We start from the raw sequence: 18,234 nt of genomic DNA, 5'->3' as shown, positions 1-18,234 counted from the left end.
TTAAAGTTCATGAATATAAACTAGCTTTAATGACTGCGGAGTCCACATATGACACTGCAATGCTGCCTAAAAATATTTTAAAATATCGATTACCCGAAAACAATATACCTCAACTATCTGAAACAGAGCCGCAATATATCGCAACTCCAGGGGGCACTATTCCCATCATATTCATAAGAATAATCCCTCTTGGAGTCATGCATTCCAGACCCTGAATAGCCATCCACGGCAGCCCTGATGATAAAGTCTTCTGACTCAGTGGTTAAAAAACAATCCCACGGACAACAAAAAGGAAAAAAAAAAAGATGAACAGCAACTAGTACCACAAAAACAATTTGTTTTTCCTAATTCTCAAGCCAAAAGCCCAAATAAGGTACTATAAGATATTTAACATACTCCTGTTGAGAGAATGTACGTCCAGGCCCAGACCAGGAATAACAGATTTCTCGCTGAGTGCCGATGAGTAAACAGGCCAAAGTTCTTGAGGTAAAAGCAGAGAAATGCAGAAGTGTCAGGGAAACAAGCCCAAAATACAGAAAAAGAGAAAGCAAGAGACAGCCGTGAGAGCATGAGAGAGTGAGGGAGTGCCCCCAGCTCTGCTTCAAATCCTCAACTACAGAATGAAACCCAAGCTCCAGAAAATCATCATTAATATCCACCCCCATCTGGCTCCAGCTGTGTTCCCAGCCTCATTTCAAGTAACTCTTCTCCACCTTCCTACCCCTCCCGGCATCATCTGCTCCACACCAGCTACTTCAGCAGAGCAGGGGTGTGGCAGGGTTCGCCCTGCTTTTCACACCTGCCCACCCTCAGCCTCGGGCCCAGCTAACCCTCTCCCCTCCATCTCGGGCGAATGGATCCCACCTCCGCCTGGTGAAATCCACTCATGCCTCCAACCCCAGCCTTGGAGGCCACTTCTCCTCCAAGGACTGTTCTCCATTCAGAAATCATTCTCTTCTGTTCTCACTGCATTCAAAGCCTCCATTCGACCATCCTCCGCTTCCTGCCTTAATTACTGAACCACACCCCAGCCGCCTTTATTACCTGTTTTGGCATCTGAAAGACAGAGTAGTGTCTTCATCATAGTTTTAGCCTCCACGGGATTGAGCAGAGGTCGGACACAGGGTAGCTATATTATTATAAATAGTTTGCACTGATGGCTTCTTAAATGTCTGCCACGTACCAGGCTTCATGCAAAGCCTTTCACTTTGAAACATAGGCCTGCTTGGCCTTCTTTTACAGTAAAGATGCTGTGCTTCAGAAGGGCAACTTACTAAAATTGAAAGGCTAGTGTCAGAAGCAGAATCCTAGTACAGGCCCCATCGAAAGCCAATGACCCTTCCATTCCTCTATCCTGTTCTTCTGACAGGGAAACAAAAGCCAGTTAGAGGAAGTAGAGAACTGATAATATCAGCCCAGATATAAATATAAAAATATATATACCTATGTCAATAGCTCCCCAAAGCCATGTTTGGGCCCAAAGGCCTACCACATACAGCCTGGTTCTGTGGTGAAGCACCCGAAACCTGCATTAAATTTCGGAGGAATGTTTGGCATTTAGAACAAGGAACGTGGGTTATTAAAAAAATGTTTCATCTATTAAATATGCTCCGCTTTAGAAAGCAGAAACTTATACAGCACATCACTGATTTTTCTTACTTCATTAACTGTTGACTTGACTATACATACAGAAGTCACACAGTGGAGGCCAATTGGCCAATTATCCAAATATCGCATAATCCAATGATTCCCAAATTTTCTCAATTCATAGCACTCTTAGGTGTCTCAGTAGTTTTTTCACTACCCTCTAGGCCAAGGAGAATACCTTATGGTTACATTTATTAAGTAATTAAGTCCAAACAACTTAATAAGTATTGATGTGCTAACAATTTGGTAGCCAATTGAAAAAAACAATAGAATCATATTCTAATTTTATTCTTCCATAGCCACAGTGACCAATGGCTTGGGTGCTCCTGTTGGGCACGGCACAACTGCTTAAGCCTTAGAATCAAATTAGACACTGTGTCACTCCATTTCCTGTTTCTCACTGATTTTTTTCATGCAGTACTTGTTTTTAATCAAAGCAACTGCCGACAAACAAATGTTTTCAAAGCTAGGACATTGCTCCTGGCCTGAGTGAGCCAGAGCCCCCTAATCAGCTGCTACTTTAACCCTGTCCTGTCTGAGCAAAGAAGAGACGCCCTCAGGTGACTTACATGCAGAGGCAGGGCCAAATACAAAGCTAAACCCCAGGAGCTGTGCAAATAAAGAAGAGAAAGGGAAATCTCTCCCAGCAGCCTCAGGAGCAGTGGATTAAAGCTCCACAATCAACTTGATGTACCCTGCCTCTGTGGAATACCTGAATAGACAATGAATCATCCCAAAATTGAGGTGGTGGACTTTGGGAACAACTGTAGACTTGGGGTTTGCTTTCTGCATCATATTTGTTTCTGGTTTTATGTTTATCTTAGTTTAGTATTTACAGCATATTATCATTGGTAGATCTGTTTATTGATTTGGTTACTCTCTTCCTTTTTTTAAAATATATATATATATTTATCTCCTTTTTCTCTTTTGGTGAGTGTGTATGTGTATGCTTCTTTGTGTGATTTTGTCTATACACCTTCGCTTTTACCATTTGTCCTAGAGTTGTGCCTGTCCTTTTTTTTTTTTCTTTTTAGTATAGTTTTTAGCGCTTGTTATCATTGGTGGATTTGTTTTTTGGTTTGGTTGCTCTCTTCCTTCTTTCATTCTTTTTTTTTATTACTTAAAATTTTTTTTATTTTTACTAAATTTTTTATTTTAATAACTTTATTTTATATTTTATTTTATTTTATTCTTTCTTTCTTTCTTTTTTCTCCCTTTTCTTCTGAGCTGTGCGGCTGGCAGGATCTTGGTGCTCCGGCCAGGTGTCAGGCCTGTGCCTCTGAGGTGGGAGAGCCGAGTTCAGGACACTGGTCCACAAGAGACCTCCTGGCCCCATGTAATATCAAATGGCAAAAGCTCTCCCAGAGATCTCCATCTCACCGCTAAGACCCAGCTTAATGACCAGCAAGCTACAGTGCTGGACACCGCACGCCAAACAACTAGTAAGACAGGAACACAACCCCACCCATTAGCAGAGAGGCTGCCTAAAATCATAATAAGGTCACAGACACCCCAAAACACACCACTGGATGCAGTCCTGCCCACCAGAAAGACAAGATCCAGCCTCACCAGAAGACAGGCACCAGTCCCCTCCACCAGGAAGCCTACACAACCCACTGAACCAAACTAAGCCACTGGGGGCAGACACCAAAACCAACAGGAACTACGAACCTGCAGCCAGGGAAAAGGAGACCCCAAACACAGTAAGCTAAGCAAAATGGGAAGACAGAAAAACACACAGCAGATGAAGGAGCAAGATAAAAACCCACCAGACCTTCATAACAAATGAAGAGGAAATAGGCAGTCTACCTGAAAAAGAATTCAGAGTAATGATACTAAACATGATCCAAAATCATGGAAATAGAATGGAGAAAATACAAGAAACATTTAACAAGGACCTGGAAGAACTAAAGAGCAAACAAACAATGACAAACAACACAATAAATGAAATTTAAAATTCTCTAGAAGGAATCAATAGCAGAATAACTGAGGCAGAAGAACGGATAAGTGACCCGGAAGATAAAATAGTGGAAATAACTACCACAGAGCAGAATCAAGAAAAAAGAATGAAAAGAATTGAGGACAGTCTCAAAGACCTCTGGGACAACATTAAACGCACCAACATTCGAATTATAGGGGTTCCAGAAGAAGAGAAAAAGAAAGGGACTGAGAAAATATTTGAAGAGATTATAGTTGAAAACTTCCTAATATGGGAAAGGAAATAGTCAATAAAGTTCAGGAAGCGCAGAGTCCCATACAGGATAAATCCAAGGAGAAACACGCCAAGACACATATTAATCAAACTATCAAAAATTAAATAGAGGGCTTCCCTATGGTGCAGTGGTTGAGAGTCCACCTGCCGATGCAGGGGACACAGGTTCGTGCCCCGGTCTGGGAAGATCCCATATGCCGCGGAGTGGGTGGGCCTGTGAGCCATGGCCGCTGAGCCTGCGCGTCCGGAGCCTGTGCTCCACAACGGGAGAGGCCACAACAGTGAGAGGCCCGCGTACCGCAAAAAAAAAAAAAAAAAAAAATTAAATACAAAGAAACAATATGAAAAGCAGCAAGGGAAAGGCAACAAATAATATACAAGGGAATCCCCATAAGGTTAACAGCTGATCTTAAAGCAGAAAGTCTGCAAGCCAGAAGGGAGTGGCAAGACATATTTAAAGTGATGAAAGCGAAAAACCTACAACCAAGATTACTCTACCCAGCAAAGATCACATTCAGATTCGACAAAGAAATTTAAACCTTGACACACAAGCAAAAACTAAGAGAATTCAGCACCACCAAACCAGCTTTACAACAAACGCTGAAGGAACTTCTTTAGGCAGGAAACACAAGAGAAGGAAAAGACCTACAATAACAAAATCCAAAACAATTATGAAAATGGTAAGAGGAACATACATATCGATAATTACCTTAAATGCAAATGGATTAAATGCTCCCACCAAAAGACATAGAATGGCTGAATGGATACAAAAACAAGACCCGTATATGTGCTGTCTACAAGAGACCCACTTCAGACCTAGGGACACATACAGACTGCAAGTGAGGGGATGGAAAAAGATATTCCATGCAAATGGAAATCAAAAGAAACCTGGAGTATCAATTCGCATATCAGACAAAATAGGCTTTAAAATAAAGACTATTGCAAGAGACAAAGAAGACACTATGTAATGATCAAGGGATCAATCCAAGAAGAAGATATAACAACCGCAAATATTTATGCACCCAACATACGAGTACCTCAACACATAAGGCAAATGCTAACAGCCATAAAGGAGGAAATCGACAGTAACACAATCATAGTAGGGAACTTTAACACCCCACTTTCACCAATGGACAGATCATCCAAAATGAAAATAAATAAGGAAACACAAGCTTTAAATGATACATTAAACAAGATGGACTTAACTGATATTTATAGGACATTCCATTCAAAAACAACAGAATACACTTTCTTCTCAAGTGCTCATGGAACATTCTCCAGGACAGATCATATCTTGGGTCACAAATCAAGCCTTGGTAAATTTAAGAAAATTGAAATAGTATCAAGTATCTTTTCTAACCACAATGCTATGAGACTACATATCAATTACAGGAAATAATATGTAAAAAATACAAACACATGGAGGCTAAACAATCCACTAATAAATAACCAAGAGATCACTGAAGAAATCAAAGAGGAAATCAAAAATTACCTAGAAACAAATGACAATGGAGACACGACAACCCAAAATCTATGGGATGCAGCAAAAGCAGTTCTAAGAGGGAAGTTTACAGCAATACAATCCTACCTTAAGAAACAAGAAACATCTCAAATAAACAACCTAACCTTACACCTAAAGCAATTAGAGAAAGAAGAACAAAAAAAAAAAACCAAAGTTAGCAGAAGGAAAGAAATCATAATGATCAGATGAGAAATAAATGATAAAGAAATGAAGGAAACAGTAGCAAAGATCAATAAAACTAAAAGCTAGTTGATCAGCCACTAGCCAGACTCATCAAGAAAAAAAGCAAGAAGACTCAAATCAACATAATTAGAAATGAAAAAGGAGAAGTAACAACTGACACTACAGAAATACAAAGGATCATGAGAAATTACTACGAGCAACTCTGTGCCATTAAAATGGATAACCTGGAAAAAAATGGATAAATTCTTAGAAAAGCACAACCTTCTGAGACTGAACCAGGAAGAAATAGAAAATATAAACAGACCAATCACAAGCACTAAAGTTGAGACTATGATTAAAAATCTTCCAACAAGCAAAAGTCCTGGACCAGATGGCTTCACAGGTGAATTCTATCAAACATTTACAAAAGAGCTAACACCTATTCTTCTCAAACTCTACCAAAATACAGCAGAGGGAGGAACACTTCCAAACTCATTCTATGAGGCCACCATCACCCTGATACCAAAATGAGACAAAGATGTAACAAAGAAAGAAAACTACAGGCCAATATCACTGATGAATATAGATGCAAAAATCCTCAACAAAAGATTAGCAAACAGAATCCAACAGCACACTGAAAGGATCATACACCATGATCAAGTGGTGTTTATCACAGAAATGCAAGGATTCTTCAATATATGGAAATCAATCAACGTGATACACCATATTAAAAAACTGAAGGAGAAAAACCATATGATCATCTCAATAGATGCAGAAAAAGCTTCTGACAAATTCAACACCCATTTATGTTAAAAACTCTCCAGAAAGTGGGCATAGAGGGAACCTACCTCAACACAATAAAGGCCATATATGACAAACCCACAGCCAACACTGTACTCAATGGTGAAAAGCTGAAACCATTTCCTCTGAGATCAGGACCAAGACAGGGTTGTCCACTCTAACCACTATTATTCAACACAGTTTTAGAAGTTTTAGCCACAGCTATCAGAGAAGAGAAAGAAATAAAGAGAATCTAAATTGGAAAAGAAGAAGTAAAACTGTCACTGTTTGCAGATGACATGATACTATACCTAGAGAATCCTAAAGATGCCACCAGGAAACTACTAGAGCTAATCAATGAATTTGGTAAAATAACAGGATACAAAATTAATGCACAGAAATCTCTGGCATTCCTATACACTAAAGATGAAAAATCTGAAAGAGAAATTAGGGTAACACTCCCACTTAGCACTGCAACAAAAAGAATAAAATACCTAGGAATAAACCTACCTATGGAGACAAAAGACCTGTATGCAGAAAACTGTAAGACACTGATAAAAGAAATTAAAATGATACAAACAGAAGGAGAGATATACCATGTTTTTGGATTGGAAGAATCAACTTTGTGAAAATGACTATACTACCCAAAGCAATCTACAGATTCAATGCAATCCCTATCAACTACCAATGGCATTTTTCACAGAACTAGAACAAAAAAATTCACAATTTGTATGGAAACACAAAAGACCTCAAATAGCCAAAGCAATCTTGAGAAAGAAAAACAGAGCTGGAGGAATCAGGCTCCCAGACTTCAGACTATACTACAAAGCTACAGTAATCAAGACAGTATGGTACTGGCAAAAAAAGAAAACAGAAATATAGATCAATGGAACAGGACAGAAAGCCCAGAGGTAAACCCATGCACATATGGTCACCTTATTTTTTATAAAGGAGGCAAGAATATACAATGGAGAAAAGACAGCCTCTTCAATAAGTGGTGCTGGGAAAACTGGACAGCTACATGTGAAATTACACCATACACAAAAATAAACTCAAAATGGATTAAAGACCTAAGTGTAAGGCCAGATATTATAAAACTCTTAGAGGATAACATAGGCAGAACACTCTATGACATAAATCACAGCAAGATCCTTTTTGACCCACCTCCTAGAGAAATGGTAATAAAAGAAAAAATAAACAAATGGGACCTAATGAAACTTAAAAGCTTCTGCACAGCCAAGGAAAAGATAAACAAGACCAAAAGACAACCCTCTAAACAGGAGAAAATATTTGCAAATGAAGCAACTGAGAAAGAATTAATCTCAAAAATATACAAGCAGCTCATGCAGCTCAATATCAAAAAAACAAACAACCCAACCCAAAAATGGGCAGAAGACCTAAATAGACATTTCTCCAAAGAAGATATACAGATTGCCAACAAACACATGAAAGGATGCTCAACATCACTAATCATTAGAGAAATGCAAATCAAAGCTACAATGAGGTATCACCTCACACCAGTCAGAATGGCTATCATCAAAAAATCTACAAACAATAAATGCTGGAGAGGGTGTGGAGAAAAGGGAACCCTCTTGTACTGTTGGTGGGAACGTAAATTGATACAGCCACTATGGAGAACAGTATGGAGGTTCCTTAAGAAACTACAAATAGAACTACCATACAACCCAGCAATCCTGCCACTGGGCATACACATTGAGAAAACCATAATTTAAAATGATACATGCGCCCCAATGTTCATTGCAGCTGTATTTACAATAGCCAGGACTTGGAAGCAACCTAAGTGTCCATCGACAGATGAAAGGATAAAGAAGATGTGGCACATATATGCAATGGAATATTACTCAGCCATAAAAAGAAATGAAATAGAGTTATTTGTAGTGAGGTGGACGGACTCAGACTCTGTCATACAGAGTGAAGTCAGAAAGAGAAAAACAAATATCATATGCTAACACATATATATGGAATCTAAAAAAAAAAAGGTTCTGAAGAACCTAGGGGCAGGACAGGAATAAAGACGCAGATGTAGAGAATGGACTTGAGGACACGAGGATGGGGAAGGGTAAGCTGGGATGAAGTGAGAGAGTGGCATGGACATATACACACTACCAAATGTAAAACAGATAGTTAGTGGGAAGCAGCCTCATAGCACAGGGAGATCAGCTCGGTGCTTTGTGACCACCTAGAGGGGTGGGATAGGGAGGGTGGGAGGGAGTTGCAAGAAGGAGGGGATATGGGGATATATGTATATGTATAGCTGATTCACTTCGTTATAAAGCAGAAACTAACACAACATTGTAAAGCAATCATACTCCAACAAAGATGTTTAAAAAAAAAAGTTAGGCCATTACTGAAAGGAAGACAGCATGATCTAATACAGAAGCTATCAATGACCCCAAGCTACTAGTTCATAGTGTTCAATAGATGTGGCATATTGTTATGTTTTGTTCAAAATTTTTAAATTGCACACAGCATCACCATGAGCCTGCGGTGGCAACGTGGGATGCCTCGGTACATAGTTTGGGAACCTTGAGTACGATCATTATACTTCATGTAAGGTATTTTACATAAATAACATTATAATCTCTTCTATTCCCAGTTAAGGTTTATATTTAATCTATTTATAGAAACATAGTTAATACAGAAGGGTATATAAATCATGAACATACAGCTAGAAAGTGAACAGACCCATGTAACCTCCACCCATGAGAATCCCTCAGGCTCCATTTCCAGTCACAGCCCCCGTCCGTAAAGGTAATCGCTATCGTCACTTGTAACACCATAGGTGAGATTTGCCTGTTTATGAATATATAGTGCTTTTTTGAAACACAGCCATTTGGGAGTTTCAGTGAAGTGTATTTCTGGTTCCTTCTCCATCATCTTTGCCAACTCTCCCACACTGTGAAGTCGCTCTGAAGATTGATCCCAAGTTGGTCTAAAGGCTCAGGAATGGACTTGTTACCTGAACCCAAACCAATAACCCCATCCGATTACCTGGCCAGAGGAGGGGGGGGCAAGTGACCTAAGATGACCGATCAGAGAGAAGTCCCCAAATTTTCTTTCCTCCTTCTCTCCTTCCTTCCTTCCTGTCTTTTTTTCTCTCCTTCCCTTTCCTTTTTTCCTCTTTTTAAACATGACACTTTCTCTGCTTCAGCTGGACAAGAAAGGAGGTGACTCTAGGACTGTTGAGAGCAAACCTGTACTGAACTAGCCTCGGGGCAGAATTAGCATCACACAGGCAGATGGGAGAAAACAAACAAAAATACAGAAACGACACATGTTCCCTGGTATCATCTTAGAGCCAGTGAGTCATGACTGCACTTTATGTAAACCAATCAATTCTGATTTTGTATACGTGAATTTGAGTTTACTTCAACCTAAATACTTATCGAATCATAAGATCAGCTAAATATCAACTAGCTGGAAACTTCAGTCATAGAAAACAACCCAGTTCCCAGGGTGGAAAAACTAGAATAGAATTTTCCCAACAGAAAAGAAAATGCTAGTGAACTAAAATTTCCATTTGAAAGAAAAATCAGTTAAGCCAGTTTCTGCTATAATTACATTATATTTCTAGGACTCAATCACTAACCCTCCACTCATGCCTCTTGCAAAAGAAGGAGGCTTAAGCATGTTAACCAAACTGGGGGTGCTTTCTGATGGGTTTAAATTATTCTGTTCAGTGAAATCGTCCATCCGCAATAGACACATCTCCTCTTTTAATAGAGCTGTCTTTTCAAAGAAAAAACCCCTTGCCGTCCTTATCTTGCTAATGAAGTTTCCACTTACCTGTAATCTGTGTAGAAAGGAGATATTTGATGCGGCATTTTCTTCACATTTCTATCCTACTATAATCACACTCTCTAATTGTCTCTGCCTCATCTACATAGTAGAACAGACATCCCAGCCTAGTTTCTGATTTTAATCATAATTCCATGGAGCCAGAAGTGTTACTAAACAGCATTCAGAAAACACTGTTATCAGAGACATTTTCCCAATGCTTTGAAAGACCAAAGCAAACTATATTTTTCTTTAAAAAAAAAAAAGGGCATTTGCATATGTGGCAAAAATAAAGGGATGGCTTTTCAATTAAACACCAAATGGGCTTTCTAAGCCTTAAAATAGGATAAGTGCAAAACGAGACTAGAATGTACCTCTTAAATTACTGAGCTGATAACATCATCTGAAGTCATTAGGCATTTGTAGAAAACAATGATGAGTCTGGTAAAAGGTCAGCTCTACCTTCAGAGGATCCCTGTTGGATGAATTACCTCTCGCAGGCCACTAAAGGCCACCATGGTCCCGGAAGGAAGACAGTACCCCTAGTGGATGAGCCCTCCCTGGAGGAGTATTCGCTCCCCTCCCCCTCCACAGGCCAGCTCTTGCTATGCATCACACCACACCTGCTGCAAAGTGATGTGGGGGCTTTCTTGGAAGAATGGCCACTGTGTGCTGGAATTCGAAACAGAAGAATCAGAGCAGAGAGCGGAAGGACAGGACCGGTAGCCAAGGTAGCAGCCATGAACAAACCCCCATGTAAGGAAATGTGTCACCTTAAACGCTGTTTTTTGAGCAAAGAATAAAGAGAAGGCACGACCAGCAATTAGGAATCGTGGTAGGGTTTGGACCATGAACTCCCCAGACAGACCTCCTAGCCCAAATCCTGCTGGAGCAATCGCTAGCTGTATGACCTTCAAGGAGTTACTGAACTATTCTGTGGTTCCGTTTTCTTGAGTATAAAAATGGGGAAAAAAACAAGACCTATTTCTTGGGGTAGCTATGAGAATTCAACTAATATCTGTAAAGTGCTTATAACACTTAGTAGGCATCACACACGTTTGGTAAAGAAATAGATTAGAGAGTAGGACTAACATTTACTGTGGCTGTTTACCGCAGTAGTGCTCTTTTCTTGTTCCCGCAAAGGGGAAGGGAATGAAACGGTGTTGAATTTATTTAATAAAACAGATATTTTACTTTGTCTCATTAAATTCCCTTGAAAAAATTTCAAAATAGGCATTATTAGCCCTAATTTACAGAAGGGAAAAATGAGGCACAGGGAGTTTAAGTAACTCTCCCCAGTGCTCTATGATTTGCATCCAGGTCTCTGTGGCCCCAAAATCTGAAGTGGTGTTTGTTTTTTCCATTGTACAACCTTATATCCAAAAGGTTGGAGTAAAATGGGGAAGGCCTGAAACTGAAATAGAAAGAAGATAAACAAAAGGAAGCAGATAAAGACAAATAATAAATAGGCTGAAGGCAAAAGAGGATGGTCTATCATTTCTATTCTCACCAAGTTAGCACATCCCATGGAATAACAAAGAAAACAGTTCTACATAGAACTGGTTAATGATGAACAGGAGATGCCGAAAAAGAAAATGAGGCAAGAACAGTACAGAGACTCACTCTGACGACAATGCAGAGCCATTTACTGCAGGCAAAGGGCAAAGTGGAACAAGAAAAAGCCTCAGAAGTGCAGAGACTTCCAGATTCCCTTCTCAGCTGTCAGTCAACATTTAATTGTTGGCTGCAGGGAAAGCAGCTGCCCTCCATCAGCAGTAAGTCAAGCAATGGACCTTTTACTAACTAGAAGCGCCAAGCCTTATGGTGTTATTGCTACTATTTATAAAGAATGAGAGGATTAGTTATCTGCAAGTAACGCCAGCTCATTGCTTTTCGCATTCTCCAGGGGAGAAAACAACCTGCTGTCCCATAAACAGATAGATGTGCGATCAAGTCTGATTTAATTAAATAAAACTGCAAAGGCAAGGTAACTACTGCTAACAATTTAGGTTACCTAAACAAAAACATAGATAGAATAAAGGTTAGTGTATTTATTTTGACTTGCATGGATTTAAGGGTTAGTTTTATAATATTACTCATTAGAACAAAAATGACAAACACCAGAGCTCAAAGACATTCTAAGGTTTTCTACTATAGGAGTGCTCTTAAGATCTCTGCTTATATGAGAATGTAAATGGAGTCTATTAAAAATGGAAAAAATGATAAAATTTAAACTAGGGCATCATAATGATTTTAATAAACTTGCTATTGGAAAGCAATTGATAAGGGAATAATTTCCAGATGTGGATTCACACTTGTTTTGTCAAGAAGTTTCAGAGCCTTAGAAGAAATGACTATTTTCTCAAAAACATCTCTATGGACTCCAGAATATTCAAATACATTGGTTGCAATGGATCGAGTCATTGTGTATAGAAAACTCCCCTCCCCTATGAGTGCCAGCCTGCCATCAGGGGGGTAAACACATCAATACATAAGCCTTAATGTTATAGCTAAGTTTCACAGCACAGGGCAGGACTCAGAAGGTATGGGGTAAAGACAAAAATGTCTTTGGAACAAACCTATTCAGGACATGTGACTGAGACGGAGAATTCAGGCAGAGCCTAACACACACTCCAGTAAAGCAAGCACTGCAGGGGCTGTAGGTTTGAGAAACATCAGAGGATGGAAACCATAGGAGAGAACATTGTGATAATGAAAAAGAGAAACTCAAAATGATACTGGGGTGGGCAGAGGAATACAAACCACTGATTCTTAAGCTTACTTCAAGATAGGGTTTTAGGGCTCCACTGAAAATTAGGAAGGCTCCTTAAAAGAATAACAAAGTCCTCTGACTCTTGGCCCAATGGGCAAGAAGGACAGACACACTGGCTCCACCATTAGGTACAGTAGCAAGAGGGAGGCTGATGAAAGGCATCAGGCCAATTAGCAATGCCAACCTTTGAAGGAACCCACCTTGAGTCCCACAGACTTAGCTACCATGGTCAGTTCCACACACTATTTGGGGAATCTCAGGAAAGATCGTTGGGAAGGAGACAGAGTGGCCTCAGGTATAAACAAGCCTCCTTAGTGTCCGGTACAGTCACTGGGTAAAAGATGGGTAGCACCCACCACATTTCTCTAATTTTACCAATTAATAGGGTGACTATAAAGTTTAGCATTCAGAGAGAACGCTTTAGAGAAGTGTTGCTGGTAATAATTACGGTAGAAGAAGAGATAGAAACAAATTAGTCTAACTCTTCTAATTCCAATGTTAATTTTTTTTTTTTTTTGCGGTATGCGGGCCTCTCACTGTTGTGGCCTCTCCCATTGCGGAGCACAGGCTCCGGACGCGCAGGCTCAGCGGCCAAGGCTCACGGGCCCAGCCGCTCCGCAGCACGTGGGATCTTCCCAGACCGGGGCACGAACCCGTGTCCCCTGCATCGGCAGGCGGGCTCTCAACCACTGCGCCACCAGGGAAGCCCCCAATGCTAATTTGATACACTTTTGCTCTATCACAGTTACAGAACACATCAAATATATATTTCTAATTAATACACAGTTTGCAAATTGTGTCTTTCCATTTTACACAGCAGGTTTTGATCTAAAAGTATTTGTTTCCAAAATTAAATTCATCCTCAAAATATTAAGGTTTGGCACTACAAAATCTTCAAAAATGTGCCACAGTGTAAGCTAGCATTACAAAAGAGAATTTCCATCAAGGCTCTGAATACTGCAATATGCTAAAATAAGAGTGTACTCACCTTGCCATCCTGCAAAGTGATGAATTAAAAGGCAACAGCTTTTATATGGATGTCTAACTTGTAGAATATTCTCTAAAAACTAGATCACAACAATTCATACATTATCTAAAAGTGCAAATTTGCATTTTAAACATGTTTGGGAGCTAGACATGCTAGATCTCAGAGAAACCTAAGGAATGTGTTATAGAAACAAAAATCCCTATTACTCATGTTACTAGAGATACACTATGAATATAGCTGGGCTACTCTGTCCCAGAGAAGAGAAAGAAAAACTGGAAAAATAAAACCTTACTTACTGTCTGATTTAAACATCCTATTTTGGGTAAATCTGCAGAAGGCTCTTAAGTTAGTTCACCCAAGTCAATCTTCTAGCAAGCAGATGGAAAAAACTGGAAAGAATGTTTTCATGTACAAACTCGTATTACCTGAGAGATGTGATACACCTGATTTGCTCAGATGCAGTAATGTTATATAGAAGCTCCTCTCTGCATGAACCTTCTACCTAAAAATTATGGATACAGTCAACTTAGATGCCCACATGAAAGTATATCATTTGAGTACTACCAACAGCTGACATGAGTGGATGTTGTATCGTAGCTCTTTGGAGTTATAAATAAATGACCTGATCAAGAGCCTTCGAGAACTAACTTGTTAGGATGTAGATAAACTTTTGTGCAGCTACTTACTACCCAGAATCATTTGTATTCCCATATCCCCCCAAACCAGCGCCATCATTCAGTATTCCTGTCAAAGGAATTAACCCATGCACAAGGGTTAGTTCGATATCCTTACACCAGAATTATAGAAGATTCCACTAAATATTGAACTATCTTTGAAACATCATTTTACAATTAAAATATTTCCAATAATGTGTCATTGTAATTCACACTTTTGGCCAGTTCTCAAACACTGATTGAAAACTAAATTTAAATACTTAAAAGTAAATATGGTTCTTATTAGAAATGAGATAATACAATCAGTAGGGAATCCAGCCCTCCCTCTCCAAGAAAGGTAAGAAAACATCTTCATGTTTTTGATTGTTAACCCTGGATCCATCCAATAAAGTAGAAATAGCAGGCCCGGTTACTGCATTTTTCTGTGGTCAGTTTACAGTTTTCCTGCCCTTAGATTCTTCATCGGTTGGAATACATTATCTCTAGGACCCAAGGAGCTGACCCTCATATTGTCCACAGGTGTCCCCGAGGCAGCATTAACAGGAGAAATATTTCAAAAGATTCAAACCCAGAGCTGTGCTAAGCCATTTCTGGGCAGACATCAATTACCCAAAAAATAAGACAAAGACTTGTGCTTGGATAAAGAATGAGCCCTGCCACTGTGCACCTGTCCCACATGGACACGGAAAGGCTCACCAGCTGGGTTCTCCGTGAGAGAACTTGATGGCAGGTGGCCACGCAGGTGATGGCATTTCCTGATGGTCTGGGTTCACTGCTTGGTCACAGAGGGTCGCCTACACTTTGAAGTCAGAGACATCTGAGTTCACTTATTATTGCCACTTCTTATTCCTGTGAACTCAGATAAATTACGTAGCTTCTCTTTTAGCCTGTTTATTCATCCATAGAATAGAGATAATATCATCCTCATGGCATTGCCGTGGGAATTAAGGGAAATAATGCATGTAAAGTAACAGGCCTCCCCAAATATGACTACCTTTTATATTGATTTCATAAAAGACCTGGGAAAGAAATCCCAAGATTGACATTGTGATGCTTTTCAGTTTTGTGTCTTGGCCATAAGTATTTCACACCTGAAATGCGCAAAAAATAATTGCATCTATAAGCCATTTTGTAGTCATAAATCTTCTAAGAACCAAGCTGAATTCAATCTATCATCTATTGCCACCTTGAACACTGAAACAGATAGATAAAAAACTTTTTTTTTCATCTATCTAGTTCATGATTTCCACTCTCTTCAATAAGATGGGGAAATCCTGTGGAATTACTATTCTTTGAAAGTCCTTCAGTTAAAAATAAATAAAATGGATTTTACTAAAACTCATTTCCAACTGCAATTTTTAAGAATACTTGAAAAAGGGGTTAATTCAATCCTACATTATTTCATTATTATTTAACACTAACCAACATTATATATTAAGTCCATCAGAATCACCAATTCCTATAAAGTGTCGAACTCTCATGGGAGGGGGGCTATACAGGCAATTAGGATCTGTATTCCCCAAAGATATACACATGAATTGAAAAACAAATAATGACAACTAAATTGTATTGAACACATGTCCATAAAATTTTAAGAAAGGAAGTATTTGGGGGGAAAACATGCCTGAGTTGTAAAAATACTACAATTACATCTATGAGGACAGCATCATACAACCTGGATAATCTATAACAAGAGAAGTACAAAAATATTCTTAAAAATATAAATTTTTATAAAACTCATTTGGGCTATGGATTAAAATCTGTGATTTTATAGATTAGGAAAGACAATACTTAAAATGTAAAAAAATAACTGTACCAATAAGCCATTTTATTAGTCATGAAGATGTAAGAATTGATCACAAATTCAAGATTTTCAGCATAGCAACAACAAAATTATCTCAGAAATTTGCTTTAAAAAAGTTTTTCTAGTTTCCATGTAAACAGATCATCAGGTTACTTCTATTATCTTCCAAAAGGACCAACCTTGAATGGATACTTAAGCTATGGAGGGAGGTCCCAAAATGCTAGCAATTTTTAAGTTAGCTTAATTAAGTAAACTGATCAAATTCCCAAGTGTACATGTGATTTCTATTTAGAAAAAGAAGAGTTATATTTATGTGTGTGTTGTATTATTTTCATAGAACTCATTCTCGTGTTAAATAACTTCTAGAAATTAAAAAGATTAACACTCATAAAAAATATCCCATGCACCATGTGTTAAGATGATTGCATTTCTAAGATGCAGAAAAATCCCATTATTTCAGTATCTTGCTGAGTTTCACTGAATCATCAGCATTAATCATAGATGACACATTGTTAATGCATTAGTGCTGTCCTTCATGGTGTGAGAACACCTACTAGGCAAATAGTTTTTCCTTTGTTGAAAAAAAAAATCCATGGTTCAGATGAAGAAACCGGAAAATACGTGTTTTTCATCTTCATCTCTGGCCCTTTTTTGCAGCTCCAAATGACATCCTGTAAAATGCTGTGCATGGTTTTTTGAACAGTTATTACTATTCAGTTCTATTTAAAAGTAGAATAAAATGGTATGCCAGCTTCCCTTTTTCTCCAAAGTTTTGTCAAAATGGCTGCTTATTCAGCTCTGCCATTTTCACCATTCCTGCCAAATCTGCAAGGATTCAGAAGATACTCAACTTCTACCCAAACCCAGGGTCATATCCGTGGTTCTTAGTGACTGATCCATGCACACACAGAAGACAGACAAAGCAGAGAAAAATCCCATTTCAAGGTTAAGAAATTAATTTTGAGCCCATCCCCCAGTCCCCGCCTCCAAACTGCTAGGAAATTGTCAGCTCTACCTTCATAACACAACTAGGACTTCAACTGCTACAGCCTTAGTCCAAGCCGTGATCACCTCCAGCTTAGATTACTGTAAAACATCCCTAACTATGACCCTAATTCCACTCTTGTCACCTACAGGCTACAGTCTGGCCTCCACATACTATCTTCTTTCTTTGAAAACATAATTCAGGTGATATCGCTCCTCTCTTCAAACTCCTGCAATAATTTCCCATCCCACTCAAGGTAAAAATGCCACAATCTTGCCCTGAGCACCACTGTGGTCTCTTCTGCTAACAGTCTTCAAATCCCGATTCTGCTCCCAGCACTCTGATCTCCTTGCTGCTCTGCTCAAACACACCGGGGAGGCTCCTGCTTCAGGCAGCCTGCCTCTTCCTGCAACTCTTTTTCCCAAGATACCTGCATCTCCTGCGTCCTCACTTCCCTTAGGTCTCTACGCAAACATCACCTTATTGGAGACACTACTCCTGACAACCATATATGTAAAGTCTTTGTCTCATCTCTCTCTTCTCTCTTCCCTGCTTTAATTCTTTTCCATAGCAACTTTTAGCACTTAATTTTATTGATTTATCTTTTTATTAATTATTTTCATTTTCCCTTTACTAGAATCTTCGCCCCATGAGAGTATGATTTCATCTGCTTTCTTTCCCCCCACATTTATCCTCAGCACCTAGAACAATGCTTTGCGTGTGGATATTCAACAAATATTTGCTGCATTGACCCATGCAAATACATTTAGTCTATTTCTGTAAAAAAAATCTAAGAAGCTTTTAAATCTACTCTCATTAGTATTTTTAAGGCAAATTCGCCGTAGACATTACCTGAGTCACTGGTCAAATGATCATCTCTTTCCATTAG

General features: G+C 39.1%; 1 protein-coding gene across 2 annotated transcripts in view; it reads right to left on the bottom strand.

The window, feature by feature from the left end:
- Positions 1-18,234, bottom strand: part of FGF14 (fibroblast growth factor 14) — a gene marked incomplete at both ends in the record, with an annotated part of 613,902 nt that overhangs the window by 221,392 nt on the left and 374,276 nt on the right. The window lies entirely within an intron of this gene.

The sequence above is a fragment of the Grampus griseus genome (genome assembly GCF_964374135.1).
Source record: "Grampus griseus genome assembly, chromosome: 18".
In the NCBI taxonomy this organism is placed as follows: Eukaryota; Metazoa; Chordata; class Mammalia; order Artiodactyla; family Delphinidae; genus Grampus; species Grampus griseus.
This window is presented reverse-complemented; position numbering and strand designations above follow the sequence as displayed.